This window comes from Oncorhynchus mykiss, unplaced genomic scaffold (assembly GCF_013265735.2).
Source record: "Oncorhynchus mykiss isolate Arlee unplaced genomic scaffold, USDA_OmykA_1.1 un_scaffold_533, whole genome shotgun sequence".
Taxonomy (NCBI): Eukaryota; Metazoa; Chordata; class Actinopteri; order Salmoniformes; family Salmonidae; genus Oncorhynchus; species Oncorhynchus mykiss.
In genome coordinates, this window is record NW_023493980.1 from 60,381 (window position 1) to 78,334 (window position 17,954).

Sequence of the window (17,954 nt, forward strand, 5' to 3'; positions counted from 1 at the left end):
TTGGTGGTATAGTGGTGAGCATAGTTGCCTTCCAAGCAGTTGACTCGGGTTTGATTCCCGGCCAATGCAGAGCCTGAGGAATTCATTTGTTTTAGGGGCTGGATGTCATTTCAAGTGTATTACATTTGAATCATTATCCTTGTACTTGGAAGTCAGAATTGCTCCTACATTCTGCAGGTTATCTAAAATAATAAATGTTGTGCGACGTTGAACCAACAAGTGCATATCAAAATAGATTTGCAGTCCTATCGCCAAAACCATTCAGCCACCTTGTCCTGCGCCCAAGAGGTGATAGTCGGCATTCCGACAAGATCTGCCTGTCTGAGATTGTTCAAGGATCTGCAAAAGGGCTCATCCGGGATTTGAACCCGGGACCTCTCGCACCCTAAGCGAGAATCATACCCCTAGACCAACGAGCCTTACGCAAAAAGTTATTTTTTTGCTTTCTGCAGCAATGACAGTGAAGATATCGATTGACGTGTCCATGGTGCTTGGAACGATTGAACATCATGTGAGTGTTTTGTGCTTTACTTGTGAGCATAACAGTCTTCCAAAATCTTGACCATGCTTCAGTTCAAATCTTCTGTAGTTCATCTGCTGTGTCTTTCACATTCTGTCTTGTTCAGTCGCGACAGCAAAATGATGACGAGTTTTTACAAATTAATAAAGTGCAAAATGAGATCAATTCATTTTTTTAAAAACAAATGAAAAAATAAGACTTCCAAAAGAATGGAACTCATTTATTTTGAGTCAAATGAGACCATGAGACAATACCTATAATCGGTCTTCTCACAAAAACATCTCTAGCTTCCGAACCGTTTGACCTACAAATTCATATGACCACTCTCTGGAATGAGGAGACCCTCACGAACATGGTGGTATTCTCAATTTTTCTCTACATCCCCCACAAGTGTCAGGAGACTCGTCTGAAGTCACAACCGTCTATGTTGCCAAGTTCTGTTTGTAGAATCCAAAATCTTGGGCTACAAACTAATGTGACCCCACTTGTCGCAATGTTCTCCGTTTTGCCCTACGTTCCCAACAAGTGTCACGGGACTAATCTGAAGGTAACCTGTAGTGATTAAAATGATAGATTTTTCAACCAGGGACCTCTCGCAACCTAAGCCATAATCATACACCTAAACCGTGAAAGTGAATTATCACTTTCCACCAAAATGACGGTCAAATTATGAGTCGATGTCTCAATGTTGCTACTGAGCTGCACATAGCATTGGTGGTATAGTGGTGAGCATAGTTGCCTTCCAAGCAGTTGACTCGGGTTTGATTCCCGGCCAATGCAGAGCCTGAGGAATTCATTTGTTTTAGGGGCTGGATGTCATTTCAAGTGTATTACATTTGAATCATTATCCTTGTACTTGGAAGTCAGAATTGCTCCTACATTCTGCAGGTTATCTAAAATAATAAATGTTGTGCGACGTTGAACCAACAAGTGCATATCAAAATAGATTTGCAGTCCTATCGCCAAAACCATTCAGCCACCTTGTCCTGCGCCCAAGAGGTGATAGTCGGCATTCCGACAAGATCTGCCTGTCTGAGATTGTTCAAGGATCTGCAAAAGGGCTCATCCGGGATTTGAACCCGGGACCTCTCGCACCCTAAGCGAGAATCATACCCCTAGACCAACGAGCCTTACGCAAAAAGTTATTTTTTTGCTTTCTGCAGCAATGACAGTGAAGATATCGATTGACGTGTCCATGGTGCTTGGAACGATTGAACATCATGTGAGTGTTTTGTGCTTTACTTGTGAGCATAACAGTCTTCCAAAATCTTGACCATGCTTCAGTTCAAATCTTCTGTAGTTCATCTGCTGTGTCTTTCACATTCTGTCTTGTTCAGTCGCGACAGCAAAATGATGACGAGTTTTTACAAATTAATAAAGTGCAAAATGAGATCAATTCATTTTTTTAAAAACAAATGAAAAAATAAGACTTCCAAAAGAATGGAACTCATTTATTTTGAGTCAAATGAGACCATGAGACAATACCTATAATCGGTCTTCTCACAAAAACATCTCTAGCTTCCGAACCGTTTGACCTACAAATTCATATGACCACTCTCTGGAATGAGGAGACCCTCACGAACATGGTGGTATTCTCAATTTTTCTCTACATCCCCCACAAGTGTCAGGAGACTCGTCTGAAGTCACAACCGTCTATGTTGCCAAGTTCTGTTTGTAGAATCCAAAATCTTGGGCTACAAACTAATGTGACCCCACTTGTCGCAATGTTCTCCGTTTTGCCCTACGTTCCCAACAAGTGTCACGGGACTAATCTGAAGGTAACCTGTAGTGATTAAAATGATAGATTTTTCAACCAGGGACCTCTCGCAACCTAAGCCATAATCATACACCTAAACCGTGAAAGTGAATTATCACTTTCCACCAAAATGACGGTCAAATTATGAGTCGATGTCTCAATGTTGCTACTGAGCTGCACATAGCATTGGTGGTATAGTGGTGAGCATAGTTGCCTTCCAAGCAGTTGACTCGGGTTTGATTCCCGGCCAATGCAGAGCCTGAGGAATTCATTTGTTTTAGGGGCTGGATGTCATTTCAAGTGTATTACATTTGAATCATTATCCTTGTACTTGGAAGTCAGAATTGCTCCTACATTCTGCAGGTTATCTAAAATAATAAATGTTGTGCGACGTTGAACCAACAAGTGCATATCAAAATAGATTTGCAGTCCTATCGCCAAAACCATTCAGCCACCTTGTCCTGCGCCCAAGAGGTGATAGTCGGCATTCCGACAAGATCTGCCTGTCTGAGATTGTTCAAGGATCTGCAAAAGGGCTCATCCGGGATTTGAACCCGGGACCTCTCGCACCCTAAGCGAGAATCATACCCCTAGACCAACGAGCCTTACGCAAAAAGTTATTTTTTTGCTTTCTGCAGCAATGACAGTGAAGATATCGATTGACGTGTCCATGGTGCTTGGAACGATTGAACATCATGTGAGTGTTTTGTGCTTTACTTGTGAGCATAACAGTCTTCCAAAATCTTGACCATGCTTCAGTTCAAATCTTCTGTAGTTCATCTGCTGTGTCTTTCACATTCTGTCTTGTTCAGTCGCGACAGCAAAATGATGACGAGTTTTTACAAATTAATAAAGTGCAAAATGAGATCAATTCATTTTTTTAAAAACAAATGAAAAAATAAGACTTCCAAAAGAATGGAACTCATTTATTTTGAGTCAAATGAGACCATGAGACAATACCTATAATCGGTCTTCTCACAAAAACATCTCTAGCTTCCGAACCGTTTGACCTACAAATTCATATGACCACTCTCTGGAATGAGGAGACCCTCACGAACATGGTGGTATTCTCAATTTTTCTCTACATCCCCCACAAGTGTCAGGAGACTCGTCTGAAGTCACAACCGTCTATGTTGCCAAGTTCTGTTTGTAGAATCCAAAATCTTGGGCTACAAACTAATGTGACCCCACTTGTCGCAATGTTCTCCGTTTTGCCCTACGTTCCCAACAAGTGTCACGGGACTAATCTGAAGGTAACCTGTAGTGATTAAAATGATAGATTTTTCAACCAGGGACCTCTCGCAACCTAAGCCATAATCATACACCTAAACCGTGAAAGTGAATTATCACTTTCCACCAAAATGACGGTCAAATTATGAGTCGATGTCTCAATGTTGCTACTGAGCTGCACATAGCATTGGTGGTATAGTGGTGAGCATAGTTGCCTTCCAAGCAGTTGACTCGGGTTTGATTCCCGGCCAATGCAGAGCCTGAGGAATTCATTTGTTTTAGGGGCTGGATGTCATTTCAAGTGTATTACATTTGAATCATTATCCTTGTACTTGGAAGTCAGAATTGCTCCTACATTCTGCAGGTTATCTAAAATAATAAATGTTGTGCGACGTTGAACCAACAAGTGCATATCAAAATAGATTTGCAGTCCTATCGCCAAAACCATTCAGCCACCTTGTCCTGCGCCCAAGAGGTGATAGTCGGCATTCCGACAAGATCTGCCTGTCTGAGATTGTTCAAGGATCTGCAAAAGGGCTCATCCGGGATTTGAACCCGGGACCTCTCGCACCCTAAGCGAGAATCATACCCCTAGACCAACGAGCCTTACGCAAAAAGTTATTTTTTTGCTTTCTGCAGCAATGACAGTGAAGATATCGATTGACGTGTCCATGGTGCTTGGAACGATTGAACATCATGTGAGTGTTTTGTGCTTTACTTGTGAGCATAACAGTCTTCCAAAATCTTGACCATGCTTCAGTTCAAATCTTCTGTAGTTCATTCTGCTGTGTCTTTCACATTCTGTCTTGTTCAGTCGCGACAGCAAAATGATGACGAGTTTTTTACAAATTAATAAAGTGCAAAATGAGATCAATTCATTTTTTTAAAAACAAATGAAAAAAATAAGACTTCCAAAAGAATGGAAACTCATTTATTTTGAGTCAAATGAGACCATGAGACAATACCTATAATCGGTCTTCTCACAAAAACATCTCTAGCTTCCGAACCGTTTGACCTACAAATTCATATGACCACTCTCTGGAATGAGGAGACCCTCACGAACATGGTGGTATTCTCAATTTTTCTCTACATCCCCCACAAGTGTCAGGAGACTCGTCTGAAGTCACAACCGTCTATGTTGCCAAGTTCTGTTTGTAGAATCCAAAATCTTGGGCTACAAACTAATGTGACCCCACTTGTCGCAATGTTCTCCGTTTTGCCCTACGTTCCCAACAAGTGTCACGGGACTAATCTGAAGGTAACCTGTAGTGATTAAATGATAGATTTTTCAACCAGGGACCTCTCGCAACCTAAGCCATAATCATACACCTAAACCGTGAAAGTGAATTATCACTTTCCACCAAAATGACGGTCAAATTATGAGTCGATGTCTCAATGTTGCTACTGAGCTGCACATAGCATTGGTGGTATAGTGGTGAGCATAGTTTGCCTTCCAAGCAGTTGACTCGGGTTTGATTCCCGGCCAATGCAGAGCCTGAGGAATTCATTTTGTTTTAGGGGCTGGATGTCATTTCAAGTGTATTACATTTGAATCATTATCCTTGTACTTGGAAGTCAGAATTGCTCCTACATTCTGCAGGTTATCTAAAATAATAAATGTTGTGCGACGTTGAACCAACAAGTGCATATCAAAATAGATTTGCAGTCCTATCGCCAAAACCATTCAGCACCTTGTCCTGCGCCCAAGAGGTGATAGTCGGCATTCCGACAAGATCTGCCTGTCTGAGATTGTTCAAGGATCTGCAAAAGGGCTCATCCGGGATTTGAACCCGGGACCTCTCGCACCCTAAGCGAGAATCATACCCCTAGACCAACGAGCCTTACGCAAAAAGTTATTTTTTGCTTTCTGCAGCAATGACAGTGAAGATATCGATTGACGTGTCCCATGGTGCTTGGAACGATTGAACATCATGTGAGTGTTTTGTGCTTTACCTTGTGAGCATAACAGTCTTCCAAAATCTTGACCATGCTTCAGTTCAAATCTTCTGTTAGTTCATCTGCTGTGTCTTTCACATTCTGTCTTGTTCAGTCGCGACAGCAAAATGATGACGAGTTTTTTACAAATTAATAAAGTGCAAAATGAGATCAATTCATTTTTTTAAAAACAAATGAAAAAATAAAGACTTCCAAAAGAATGGAACTCATTTATTTTGAGTCAAATGAGACCATGAGACAATACCTATAATCGGTCTTCTCACAAAAAACATCTCTAGCTTCCGAACCGTTTGACCTACAAATTCATATGACCACTCTCTGGAATGAGGAGACCCTCACGAACATGGTGGTATTCTCAATTTTTCTCTACATCCCCCACAAGTGTCAGGAGACTCGTCTGAAGTCACAACCGTCTATGTTGCCAAGTTCTGTTTGTAGAATCCAAAATCTTGGGCTACAAACTAATGTGACCCCACTTGTCGCAATGTTCTCCGTTTTGCCCTACGTTCCCAACAAGTGTCACGGGACTAATCTGAAGGTAACCTGTAGTGATTAAAATGATAGATTTTTCAACCAGGGACCTCTCGCAACCTAAGCCATAATCATACACCTAAACCGTGAAAGTGAATTATCACTTTCCACCAAAATGACGGTCAAATTATGAGTCGATGTCTCAATGTTGCTACTGAGCTGCACATAGCATTGGTGGTATAGTGGTGAGCATAGTTGCCTTCCAAGCAGTTGACTCGGGTTTGATTCCCGGCCAATGCAGAGCCTGAGGAATTCATTTGTTTTAGGGGCTGGATGTCATTTCAAGTGTATTACATTTGAATCATTATCCTTGTACTTGGAAGTCAGAATTGCTCCTACATTCTGCAGGTTATCTAAAATAATAAATGTTGTGCGACGTTGAACCAACAAGTGCATATCAAAATAGATTTGCAGTCCTATCGCCAAAACCATTCAGCCACCTTGTCCTGCGCCCAAGAGGTGATAGTCGGCATTCCGACAAGATCTGCCTGTCTGAGATTGTTCAAGGATCTGCAAAAGGGCTCATCCGGGATTTGAACCCGGGACCTCTCGCACCCTAAGCGAGAATCATACCCCTAGACCAACGAGCCTTACGCAAAAAGTTATTTTTTTGCTTTCTGCAGCAATGACAGTGAAGATATCGATTGACGTGTCCATGGTGCTTGGAACGATTGAACATCATGTGAGTGTTTTGTGCTTTACTTGTGAGCATAACAGTCTTCCAAAATCTTGACCATGCTTCAGTTCAAATCTTCTGTAGTTCATCTGCTGTGTCTTTCACATTCTGTCTTGTTCAGTCGCGACAGCAAAATGATGACGAGTTTTTACAAATTAATAAAGTGCAAAATGAGATCAATTCATTTTTTTAAAAACAAATGAAAAAATAAGACTTCCAAAAGAATGGAACTCATTTATTTTGAGTCAAATGAGACCATGAGACAATACCTATAATCGGTCTTCTCACAAAAACATCTCTAGCTTCCGAACCGTTTGACCTACAAATTCATATGACCACTCTCTGGAATGAGGAGACCCTCACGAACATGGTGGTATTCTCAATTTTTCTCTACATCCCCCACAAGTGTCAGGAGACTCGTCTGAAGTCACAACCGTCTATGTTGCCAAGTTCTGTTTGTAGAATCCAAAATCTTGGGCTACAAACTAATGTGACCCCACTTGTCGCAATGTTCTCCGTTTTGCCCTACGTTCCCAACAAGTGTCACGGGACTAATCTGAAGGTAACCTGTAGTGATTAAAATGATAGATTTTTCAACCAGGGACCTCTCGCAACCTAAGCCATAATCATACACCTAAACCGTGAAAGTGAATTATCACTTTCCACCAAAATGACGGTCAAATTATGAGTCGATGTCTCAATGTTGCTACTGAGCTGCACATAGCATTGGTGGTATAGTGGTGAGCATAGTTGCCTTCCAAGCAGTTGACTCGGGTTTGATTCCCGGCCAATGCAGAGCCTGAGGAATTCATTTGTTTTAGGGGCTGGATGTCATTTCAAGTGTATTACATTTGAATCATTATCCTTGTACTTGGAAGTCAGAATTGCTCCTACATTCTGCAGGTTATCTAAAATAATAAATGTTGTGCGACGTTGAACCAACAAGTGCATATCAAAATAGATTTGCAGTCCTATCGCCAAAACCATTCAGCCACCTTGTCCTGCGCCCAAGAGGTGATAGTCGGCATTCCGACAAGATCTGCCTGTCTGAGATTGTTCAAGGATCTGCAAAAGGGCTCATCCGGGATTTGAACCCGGGACCTCTCGCACCCTAAGCGAGAATCATACCCCTAGACCAACGAGCCTTACGCAAAAAGTTATTTTTTTGCTTTCTGCAGCAATGACAGTGAAGATATCGATTGACGTGTCCATGGTGCTTGGAACGATTGAACATCATGTGAGTGTTTTGTGCTTTACTTGTGAGCATAACAGTCTTCCAAAATCTTGACCATGCTTCAGTTCAAATCTTCTGTAGTTCATCTGCTGTGTCTTTCACATTCTGTCTTGTTCAGTCGCGACAGCAAAATGATGACGAGTTTTTACAAATTAATAAAGTGCAAAATGAGATCAATTCATTTTTTTAAAAACAAATGAAAAAATAAGACTTCCAAAAGAATGGAACTCATTTATTTTGAGTCAAATGAGACCATGAGACAATACCTATAATCGGTCTTCTCACAAAAACATCTCTAGCTTCCGAACCGTTTGACCTACAAATTCATATGACCACTCTCTGGAATGAGGAGACCCTCACGAACATGGTGGTATTCTCAATTTTTCTCTACATCCCCCACAAGTGTCAGGAGACTCGTCTGAAGTCACAACCGTCTATGTTGCCAAGTTCTGTTTGTAGAATCCAAAATCTTGGGCTACAAACTAATGTGACCCCACTTGTCGCAATGTTCTCCGTTTTGCCCTACGTTCCCAACAAGTGTCACGGGACTAATCTGAAGGTAACCTGTAGTGATTAAAATGATAGATTTTTCAACCAGGGACCTCTCGCAACCTAAGCCATAATCATACACCTAAACCGTGAAAGTGAATTATCACTTTCCACCAAAATGACGGTCAAATTATGAGTCGATGTCTCAATGTTGCTACTGAGCTGCACATAGCATTGGTGGTATAGTGGTGAGCATAGTTGCCTTCCAAGCAGTTGACTCGGGTTTGATTCCCGGCCAATGCAGAGCCTGAGGAATTCATTTGTTTTAGGGGCTGGATGTCATTTCAAGTGTATTACATTTGAATCATTATCCTTGTACTTGGAAGTCAGAATTGCTCCTACATTCTGCAGGTTATCTAAAATAATAAATGTTGTGCGACGTTGAACCAACAAGTGCATATCAAAATAGATTTGCAGTCCTATCGCCAAAACCATTCAGCCACCTTGTCCTGCGCCCAAGAGGTGATAGTCGGCATTCCGACAAGATCTGCCTGTCTGAGATTGTTCAAGGATCTGCAAAAGGGCTCATCCGGGATTTGAACCCGGGACCTCTCGCACCCTAAGCGAGAATCATACCCCTAGACCAACGAGCCTTACGCAAAAAGTTATTTTTTTGCTTTCTGCAGCAATGACAGTGAAGATATCGATTGACGTGTCCATGGTGCTTGGAACGATTGAACATCATGTGAGTGTTTTGTGCTTTACTTGTGAGCATAACAGTCTTCCAAAATCTTGACCATGCTTCAGTTCAAATCTTCTGTAGTTCATCTGCTGTGTCTTTCACATTCTGTCTTGTTCAGTCGCGACAGCAAAATGATGACGAGTTTTTACAAATTAATAAAGTGCAAAATGAGATCAATTCATTTTTTTAAAAACAAATGAAAAAATAAGACTTCCAAAAGAATGGAACTCATTTATTTTGAGTCAAATGAGACCATGAGACAATACCTATAATCGGTCTTCTCACAAAAACATCTCTAGCTTCCGAACCGTTTGACCTACAAATTCATATGACCACTCTCTGGAATGAGGAGACCCTCACGAACATGGTGGTATTCTCAATTTTTCTCTACATCCCCCACAAGTGTCAGGAGACTCGTCTGAAGTCACAACCGTCTATGTTGCCAAGTTCTGTTTGTAGAATCCAAAATCTTGGGCTACAAACTAATGTGACCCCACTTGTCGCAATGTTCTCCGTTTTGCCCTACGTTCCCAACAAGTGTCACGGGACTAATCTGAAGGTAACCTGTAGTGATTAAAATGATAGATTTTTCAACCAGGGACCTCTCGCAACCTAAGCCATAATCATACACCTAAACCGTGAAAGTGAATTATCACTTTCCACCAAAATGACGGTCAAATTATGAGTCGATGTCTCAATGTTGCTACTGAGCTGCACATAGCATTGGTGGTATAGTGGTGAGCATAGTTGCCTTCCAAGCAGTTGACTCGGGTTTGATTCCCGGCCAATGCAGAGCCTGAGGAATTCATTTGTTTTAGGGGCTGGATGTCATTTCAAGTGTATTACATTTGAATCATTATCCTTGTACTTGGAAGTCAGAATTGCTCCTACATTCTGCAGGTTATCTAAAATAATAAATGTTGTGCGACGTTGAACCAACAAGTGCATATCAAAATAGATTTGCAGTCCTATCGCCAAAACCATTCAGCCACCTTGTCCTGCGCCCAAGAGGTGATAGTCGGCATTCCGACAAGATCTGCCTGTCTGAGATTGTTCAAGGATCTGCAAAAGGGCTCATCCGGGATTTGAACCCGGGACCTCTCGCACCCTAAGCGAGAATCATACCCCTAGACCAACGAGCCTTACGCAAAAAGTTATTTTTTTGCTTTCTGCAGCAATGACAGTGAAGATATCGATTGACGTGTCCATGGTGCTTGGAACGATTGAACATCATGTGAGTGTTTTGTGCTTTACTTGTGAGCATAACAGTCTTCCAAAATCTTGACCATGCTTCAGTTCAAATCTTCTGTAGTTCATCTGCTGTGTCTTTCACATTCTGTCTTGTTCAGTCGCGACAGCAAAATGATGACGAGTTTTTACAAATTAATAAAGTGCAAAATGAGATCAATTCATTTTTTTAAAAACAAATGAAAAAATAAGACTTCCAAAAGAATGGAACTCATTTATTTTGAGTCAAATGAGACCATGAGACAATACCTATAATCGGTCTTCTCACAAAAACATCTCTAGCTTCCGAACCGTTTGACCTACAAATTCATATGACCACTCTCTGGAATGAGGAGACCCTCACGAACATGGTGGTATTCTCAATTTTTCTCTACATCCCCCACAAGTGTCAGGAGACTCGTCTGAAGTCACAACCGTCTATGTTGCCAAGTTCTGTTTGTAGAATCCAAAATCTTGGGCTACAAACTAATGTGACCCCACTTGTCGCAATGTTCTCCGTTTTGCCCTACGTTCCCAACAAGTGTCACGGGACTAATCTGAAGGTAACCTGTAGTGATTAAAATGATAGATTTTTCAACCAGGGACCTCTCGCAACCTAAGCCATAATCATACACCTAAACCGTGAAAGTGAATTATCACTTTCCACCAAAATGACGGTCAAATTATGAGTCGATGTCTCAATGTTGCTACTGAGCTGCACATAGCATTGGTGGTATAGTGGTGAGCATAGTTGCCTTCCAAGCAGTTGACTCGGGTTTGATTCCCGGCCAATGCAGAGCCTGAGGAATTCATTTGTTTTAGGGGCTGGATGTCATTTCAAGTGTATTACATTTGAATCATTATCCTTGTACTTGGAAGTCAGAATTGCTCCTACATTCTGCAGGTTATCTAAAATAATAAATGTTGTGCGACGTTGAACCAACAAGTGCATATCAAAATAGATTTGCAGTCCTATCGCCAAAACCATTCAGCCACCTTGTCCTGCGCCCAAGAGGTGATAGTCGGCATTCCGACAAGATCTGCCTGTCTGAGATTGTTCAAGGATCTGCAAAAGGGCTCATCCGGGATTTGAACCCGGGACCTCTCGCACCCTAAGCGAGAATCATACCCCTAGACCAACGAGCCTTACGCAAAAAGTTATTTTTTTGCTTTCTGCAGCAATGACAGTGAAGATATCGATTGACGTGTCCATGGTGCTTGGAACGATTGAACATCATGTGAGTGTTTTGTGCTTTACTTGTGAGCATAACAGTCTTCCAAAATCTTGACCATGCTTCAGTTCAAATCTTCTGTAGTTCATCTGCTGTGTCTTTCACATTCTGTCTTGTTCAGTCGCGACAGCAAAATGATGACGAGTTTTTACAAATTAATAAAGTGCAAAATGAGATCAATTCATTTTTTTAAAACAAATGAAAAAATAAGACTTCCAAAAGAATGGAACTCATTTATTTTGAGTCAAATGAGACCATGAGACAATACCTATAATCGGTCTTCTCACAAAAACATCTCTAGCTTCCGAACCGTTTGACCTACAAATTCATATGACCACTCTCTGGAATGAGGAGACCCTCACGAACATGGTGGTATTCTCAATTTTTCTCTACATCCCCCACAAGTGTCAGGAGACTCGTCTGAAGTCACAACCGTCTATGTTGCCAAGTTCTGTTTGTAGAATCCAAAATCTTGGGCTACAAACTAATGTGACCCCACTTGTCGCAATGTTCTCCGTTTTGCCCTACGTTCCCAACAAGTGTCACGGGACTAATCTGAAGGTAACCTGTAGTGATTAAAATGATAGATTTTTCAACCAGGGACCTCTCGCAACCTAAGCCATAATCATACACCTAAACCGTGAAAGTGAATTATCACTTTCCACCAAAATGACGGTCAAATTATGAGTCGATGTCTCAATGTTGCTACTGAGCTGCACATAGCATTGGTGGTATAGTGGTGAGCATAGTTGCCTTCCAAGCAGTTGACTCGGGTTTGATTCCCGGCCAATGCAGAGCCTGAGGAATTCATTTGTTTTAGGGGCTGGATGTCATTTCAAGTGTATTACATTTGAATCATTATCCTTGTACTTGGAAGTCAGAATTGCTCCTACATTCTGCAGGTTATCTAAAATAATAAATGTTGTGCGACGTTGAACCAACAAGTGCATATCAAAATAGATTTGCAGTCCTATCGCCAAAACCATTCAGCCACCTTGTCCTGCGCCCAAGAGGTGATAGTCGGCATTCCGACAAGATCTGCCTGTCTGAGATTGTTCAAGGATCTGCAAAAGGGCTCATCCGGGATTTGAACCCGGGACCTCTCGCACCCTAAGCGAGAATCATACCCCTAGACCAACGAGCCTTACGCAAAAAGTTATTTTTTTGCTTTCTGCAGCAATGACAGTGAAGATATCGATTGACGTGTCCATGGTGCTTGGAACGATTGAACATCATGTGAGTGTTTTGTGCTTTACTTGTGAGCATAACAGTCTTCCAAAATCTTGACCATGCTTCAGTTCAAATCTTCTGTAGTTCATCTGCTGTGTCTTTCACATTCTGTCTTGTTCAGTCGCGACAGCAAAATGATGACGAGTTTTTACAAATTAATAAAGTGCAAAATGAGATCAATTCATTTTTTTAAAAACAAATGAAAAAATAAGACTTCCAAAAGAATGGAACTCATTTATTTTGAGTCAAATGAGACCATGAGACAATACCTATAATCGGTCTTCTCACAAAAACATCTCTAGCTTCCGAACCGTTTGACCTACAAATTCATATGACCACTCTCTGGAATGAGGAGACCCTCACGAACATGGTGGTATTCTCAATTTTTCTCTACATCCCCCACAAGTGTCAGGAGACTCGTCTGAAGTCACAACCGTCTATGTTGCCAAGTTCTGTTTGTAGAATCCAAAATCTTGGGCTACAAACTAATGTGACCCCACTTGTCGCAATGTTCTCCGTTTTGCCCTACGTTCCCAACAAGTGTCACGGGACTAATCTGAAGGTAACCTGTAGTGATTAAAATGATAGATTTTTCAACCAGGGACCTCTCGCAACCTAAGCCATAATCATACACCTAAACCGTGAAAGTGAATTATCACTTTCCACCAAAATGACGGTCAAATTATGAGTCGATGTCTCAATGTTGCTACTGAGCTGCACATAGCATTGGTGGTATAGTGGTGAGCATAGTTGCCTTCCAAGCAGTTGACTCGGGTTTGATTCCCGGCCAATGCAGAGCCTGAGGAATTCATTTGTTTTAGGGGCTGGATGTCATTTCAAGTGTATTACATTTGAATCATTATCCTTGTACTTGGAAGTCAGAATTGCTCCTACATTCTGCAGGTTATCTAAAATAATAAATGTTGTGCGACGTTGAACCAACAAGTGCATATCAAAATAGATTTGCAGTCCTATCGCCAAAACCATTCAGCCACCTTGTCCTGCGCCCAAGAGGTGATAGTCGGCATTCCGACAAGATCTGCCTGTCTGAGATTGTTCAAGGATCTGCAAAAGGGCTCATCCGGGATTTGAACCCGGGACCTCTCGCACCCTAAGCGAGAATCATACCCCTAGACCAACGAGCCTTACGCAAAAAGTTATTTTTTTGCTTTCTGCAGCAATGACAGTGAAGATATCGATTGACGTGTCCATGGTGCTTGGAACGATTGAACATCATGTGAGTGTTTTGTGCTTTACTTGTGAGCATAACAGTCTTCCAAAATCTTGACCATGCTTCAGTTCAAATCTTCTGTAGTTCATCTGCTGTGTCTTTCACATTCTGTCTTGTTCAGTCGCGACAGCAAAATGATGACGAGTTTTTACAAATTAATAAAGTGCAAAATGAGATCAATTCATTTTTTTAAAAACAAATGAAAAAATAAGACTTCCAAAAGAATGGAACTCATTTATTTTGAGTCAAATGAGACCATGAGACAATACCTATAATCGGTCTTCTCACAAAAACATCTCTAGCTTCCGAACCGTTTGACCTACAAATTCATATGACCACTCTCTGGAATGAGGAGACCCTCACGAACATGGTGGTATTCTCAATTTTTCTCTACATCCCCACAAGTGTCAGGAGACTCGTCTGAAGTCACAACCGTCTATGTTGCCAAGTTCTGTTTGTAGAATCCAAAATCTTGGGCTACAAACTAATGTGACCCCACTTGTCGCAATGTTCTCCGTTTTGCCCTACGTTCCCAACAAGTGTCACGGGACTAATCTGAAGGTAACCTGTAGTGATTAAAATGATAGATTTTTCAACCAGGGACCTCTCGCAACCTAAGCCATAATCATACACCTAAACCGTGAAAGTGAATTATCACTTTCCACCAAAATGACGGTCAAATTATGAGTCGATGTCTCAATGTTGCTACTGAGCTGCACATAGCATTGGTGGTATAGTGGTGAGCATAGTTGCCTTCCAAGCAGTTGACTCGGTTTGATTCCCGGCCAATGCAGAGCCTGAGGAATTCATTTGTTTTAGGGGCTGGATGTCATTTCAAGTGTATTACATTTGAATCATTATCCTTGTACTTGGAAGTCAGAATTGCTCCTACATTCTGCAGGTTATCTAAAATAATAAATGTTGTGCGACGTTGAACCAACAAGTGCATATCAAAATAGATTTGCAGTCCTATCGCCAAAACCATTCAGCCACCTTGTCCTGCGCCCAAGAGGTGATAGTCGGCATTCCGACAAGATCTGCCTGTCTGAGATTGTTCAAGGATCTGCAAAAGGGCTCATCCGGGATTTGAACCCGGGACCTCTCGCACCCTAAGCGAGAATCATACCCCTAGACCAACGAGCCTTACGCAAAAAGTTATTTTTTGCTTTCTGCAGCAATGACAGTGAAGATATCGATTGACGTGTCCATGGTGCTTGGAACGATTGAACATCATGTGAGTGTTTGTGCTTTACTTGTGAGCATAACAGTCTTCCAAAATCTTGACCATGCTTCAGTTCAAATCTTCTGTAGTTCATCTGCTGTGTCTTTCACATTCTGTCTTGTTCAGTCGCGACAGCAAAATGATGACGAGTTTTTACAAATTAATAAAGTGCAAAATGAGATCAATTCATTTTTTAAAAACAAATGAAAAAATAAGACTTCCAAAAGAATGGAACTCATTTATTTTGAGTCAAATGAGACCATGAGACAATACCTATAATCGGTCTTCTCACAAAAACATCTCTAGCTTCCGAACCGTTTGACCTACAAATTCATATGACCACTCTCTGGAATGAGGAGACCCTCACGAACATGGTGGTATTCTCAATTTTTCTCTACATCCCCCACAAGTGTCAGGAGACTCGTCTGAAGTCACAACCGTCTATGTTGCCAAGTTCTGTTTGTAGAATCCAAAATCTTGGGCTACAAACTAATGTGACCCCACTTGTCGCAATGTTCTCCGTTTTGCCCTACGTTCCCAACAAGTGTCACGGGACTAATCTGAAGGTAACCTGTAGTGATTAAAATGATAGATTTTTCAACCAGGGACCTCTCGCAACCTAAGCCATAATCATACACCTAAACCGTGAAAGTGAATTATCACTTTCCACCAAAATGACGGTCAAATTATGAGTCGATGTCTCAATGTTGCTACTGAGCTGCACATAGCATTGGTGGTATAGTGGTGAGCATAGTTCTTCCAAGCAGTTGACTCGGGTTTGATTCCGGCCAATGCAGAGCCTGAGGAATTCATTTGTTTTAGGGGCTGGATGTCATTTCAAGTGTATTACATTTGAATCATTATCCTTGTACTTGGAAGTCAGAATTGCTCCTACATTCTGCAGGTTATCTAAAATAATAAATGTTGTGCGACGTTGAACCAACAAGTGCATATCAAAATAGATTTGCAGTCCTATCGCCAAAACCATTCAGCCACCTTGTCCTGCGCCCAAGAGGTGATAGTCGGCATTCCGACAAGATCTGCCTGTCTGAGATTGTTCAAGGATCTGCAAAAGGGCTCATCCGGGATTTGAACCCGGGACCTCTCGCACCCTAAGCGAGAATCATACCCCTAGACCAACGAGCCTTACGCAAAAGTTATTTTTTGCTTTCTGCAGCAATGACAGTGAAGATATCGATTGACGTGTCCATGGTGCTTGGAACGATTGAACATCATGTGAGTGTTTTGTGCTTTACTTGTGAGCATAACAGTCTTCCAAAATCTTGACCATGCTTCAGTTCAAATCTTCTGTAGTTCATCTGCTGTGTCTTTCACATTCTGTCTTGTTCAGTCGCGACAGCAAAATGATGACGAGTTTTTACAAATTAATAAAGTGCAAAATGAGATCAATTCATTTTTTAAAAACAAATGAAAAAATAAGACTTCCAAAAGAATGGAACTCATTTATTTTGAGTCAAATGAGACCATGAGACAATACCTATAATCGGTCTTCTCACAAAAACATCTCTAGCTTCCGAACCGTTTGACCTACAAATTCATATGACCACTCTCTGGAATGAGGAGACCCTCACGAACATAGGTGGTATTCTCAATTTTCTCTACATCCCCCACAAGTGTCAGGAGACTCGTCTGAAGTCACAACCGTCTATGTTGCCAAGTTCTGTTTGTAGAATCCAAAATCTTGGGCTACAAACTAATGTGACCCCACTTGTCGCAATGTTCTCCGTTTTGCCCTACGTTCCAACAAGTGTCACGGGGACTAATCTGGAAGGTAACCTGTAGTGATTAAAATGATAGATTTTTCAAACCAGGGACCTCTCGCAACCTAAAGCCATAATCATACACCTAAACCGTGAAAGTGAATTATCACTTTCCACCCAAAATGACGGTCAAATTATGAGTCGATGTCTCAATGTTGCTACTGAGCTGCACATAGCATTGGGTGTATAGTGGTGAGCATAGTTGCCTTCCAAGCAGTGACTCGGGTTTGATTCCCGGCCAATGCAGAGCCTGAGGAATTCATTTGTTTTAGGGGCTGGATGTCATTTCAAGTGTATTACATTTGAATCATTATCCTTGTACTTGGAAGTCAGAATTGCTCCTACATTCTGCAGGTTATCTAAAATAATAAATGTTGTGCGACGTTGAACCAACAAGTGCATATCAAAATAGATTGCAGTCCTATCGCCAAAACCATTCAGCCACCTTGTCCTGCGCCAAGAGGTGATAGTCGGCATTCCGACAAGATCTGCCTGTCTGAGATTGTTCAAGGATCTGCAAAAGGGCTCATCCGGGATTTGAACCCGGGACCTCTCGCACCCTAAGCGAGAATCATACCCCTAGACCAACGAGCCTTACGCAAAAAGTTATTTTTTTGCTTTCTGCAGCAATGACAGTGAAGATATCGATTGACGTGTCCATGGTGCTTGGAACGATTGAACATCATGTGAGTGTTTGTGCTTACTTGTGAGCATAACAGTCTTCCAAAATCTTGACCATGCTTCAGTTCAAATCTTCTGTAGTTCATCTGCTGTGTCTTTCACATTCTGTCTTGTTCAGTCGAGGACAGCAAAATGATGACGAGTTTTTACAAATTAATAAAGTGCAAAATGAGATCAATTCATTTTTTAAACACAAATGAAAAAAAATAAGACTTC

The 17,954-nt window shown here is 41.5% G+C and overlaps 15 non-coding genes across 15 annotated transcripts; all 15 read right to left on the bottom strand.

The window, feature by feature from the left end:
* Positions 1-347: 347 nt before the first annotated feature.
* On the bottom strand, positions 348-419 carry trnap-agg. The gene has a single exon. It is a non-coding gene; the product is annotated as a tRNA-Pro (tRNA).
* Positions 420-1,578: 1,159 nt separating this feature from the next.
* Positions 1,579-1,650, bottom strand: trnap-agg. Its single transcript has one exon. It is a non-coding gene; the product is annotated as a tRNA-Pro (tRNA).
* Positions 1,651-2,809: 1,159 nt separating this feature from the next.
* Positions 2,810-2,881, bottom strand: trnap-agg. Its single transcript has one exon. It is a non-coding gene; the product is annotated as a tRNA-Pro (tRNA).
* Positions 2,882-4,040: 1,159 nt separating this feature from the next.
* On the bottom strand, positions 4,041-4,112 carry trnap-agg. Its single transcript has one exon. It is a non-coding gene; the product is annotated as a tRNA-Pro (tRNA).
* Positions 4,113-5,275: 1,163 nt separating this feature from the next.
* On the bottom strand, positions 5,276-5,347 carry trnap-agg. The gene has a single exon. It is a non-coding gene; the product is annotated as a tRNA-Pro (tRNA).
* Positions 5,348-6,511: 1,164 nt separating this feature from the next.
* trnap-agg lies at positions 6,512-6,583 on the bottom strand. The gene has a single exon. It is a non-coding gene; the product is annotated as a tRNA-Pro (tRNA).
* Positions 6,584-7,742: 1,159 nt separating this feature from the next.
* trnap-agg lies at positions 7,743-7,814 on the bottom strand. Its single transcript has one exon. It is a non-coding gene; the product is annotated as a tRNA-Pro (tRNA).
* A 1,159-nt stretch (positions 7,815-8,973) lies between these two features.
* On the bottom strand, positions 8,974-9,045 carry trnap-agg. The gene has a single exon. It is a non-coding gene; the product is annotated as a tRNA-Pro (tRNA).
* Positions 9,046-10,204: 1,159 nt separating this feature from the next.
* On the bottom strand, positions 10,205-10,276 carry trnap-agg. Its single transcript has one exon. It is a non-coding gene; the product is annotated as a tRNA-Pro (tRNA).
* A 1,159-nt stretch (positions 10,277-11,435) lies between these two features.
* trnap-agg lies at positions 11,436-11,507 on the bottom strand. Its single transcript has one exon. It is a non-coding gene; the product is annotated as a tRNA-Pro (tRNA).
* Positions 11,508-12,665: 1,158 nt separating this feature from the next.
* On the bottom strand, positions 12,666-12,737 carry trnap-agg. Its single transcript has one exon. It is a non-coding gene; the product is annotated as a tRNA-Pro (tRNA).
* A 1,159-nt stretch (positions 12,738-13,896) lies between these two features.
* On the bottom strand, positions 13,897-13,968 carry trnap-agg. Its single transcript has one exon. It is a non-coding gene; the product is annotated as a tRNA-Pro (tRNA).
* Positions 13,969-15,125: 1,157 nt separating this feature from the next.
* Positions 15,126-15,197, bottom strand: trnap-agg. Its single transcript has one exon. It is a non-coding gene; the product is annotated as a tRNA-Pro (tRNA).
* Positions 15,198-16,350: 1,153 nt separating this feature from the next.
* On the bottom strand, positions 16,351-16,422 carry trnap-agg. Its single transcript has one exon. It is a non-coding gene; the product is annotated as a tRNA-Pro (tRNA).
* Positions 16,423-17,579: 1,157 nt separating this feature from the next.
* On the bottom strand, positions 17,580-17,651 carry trnap-agg. Its single transcript has one exon. It is a non-coding gene; the product is annotated as a tRNA-Pro (tRNA).
* Positions 17,652-17,954: the final 303 nt, after the last annotated feature.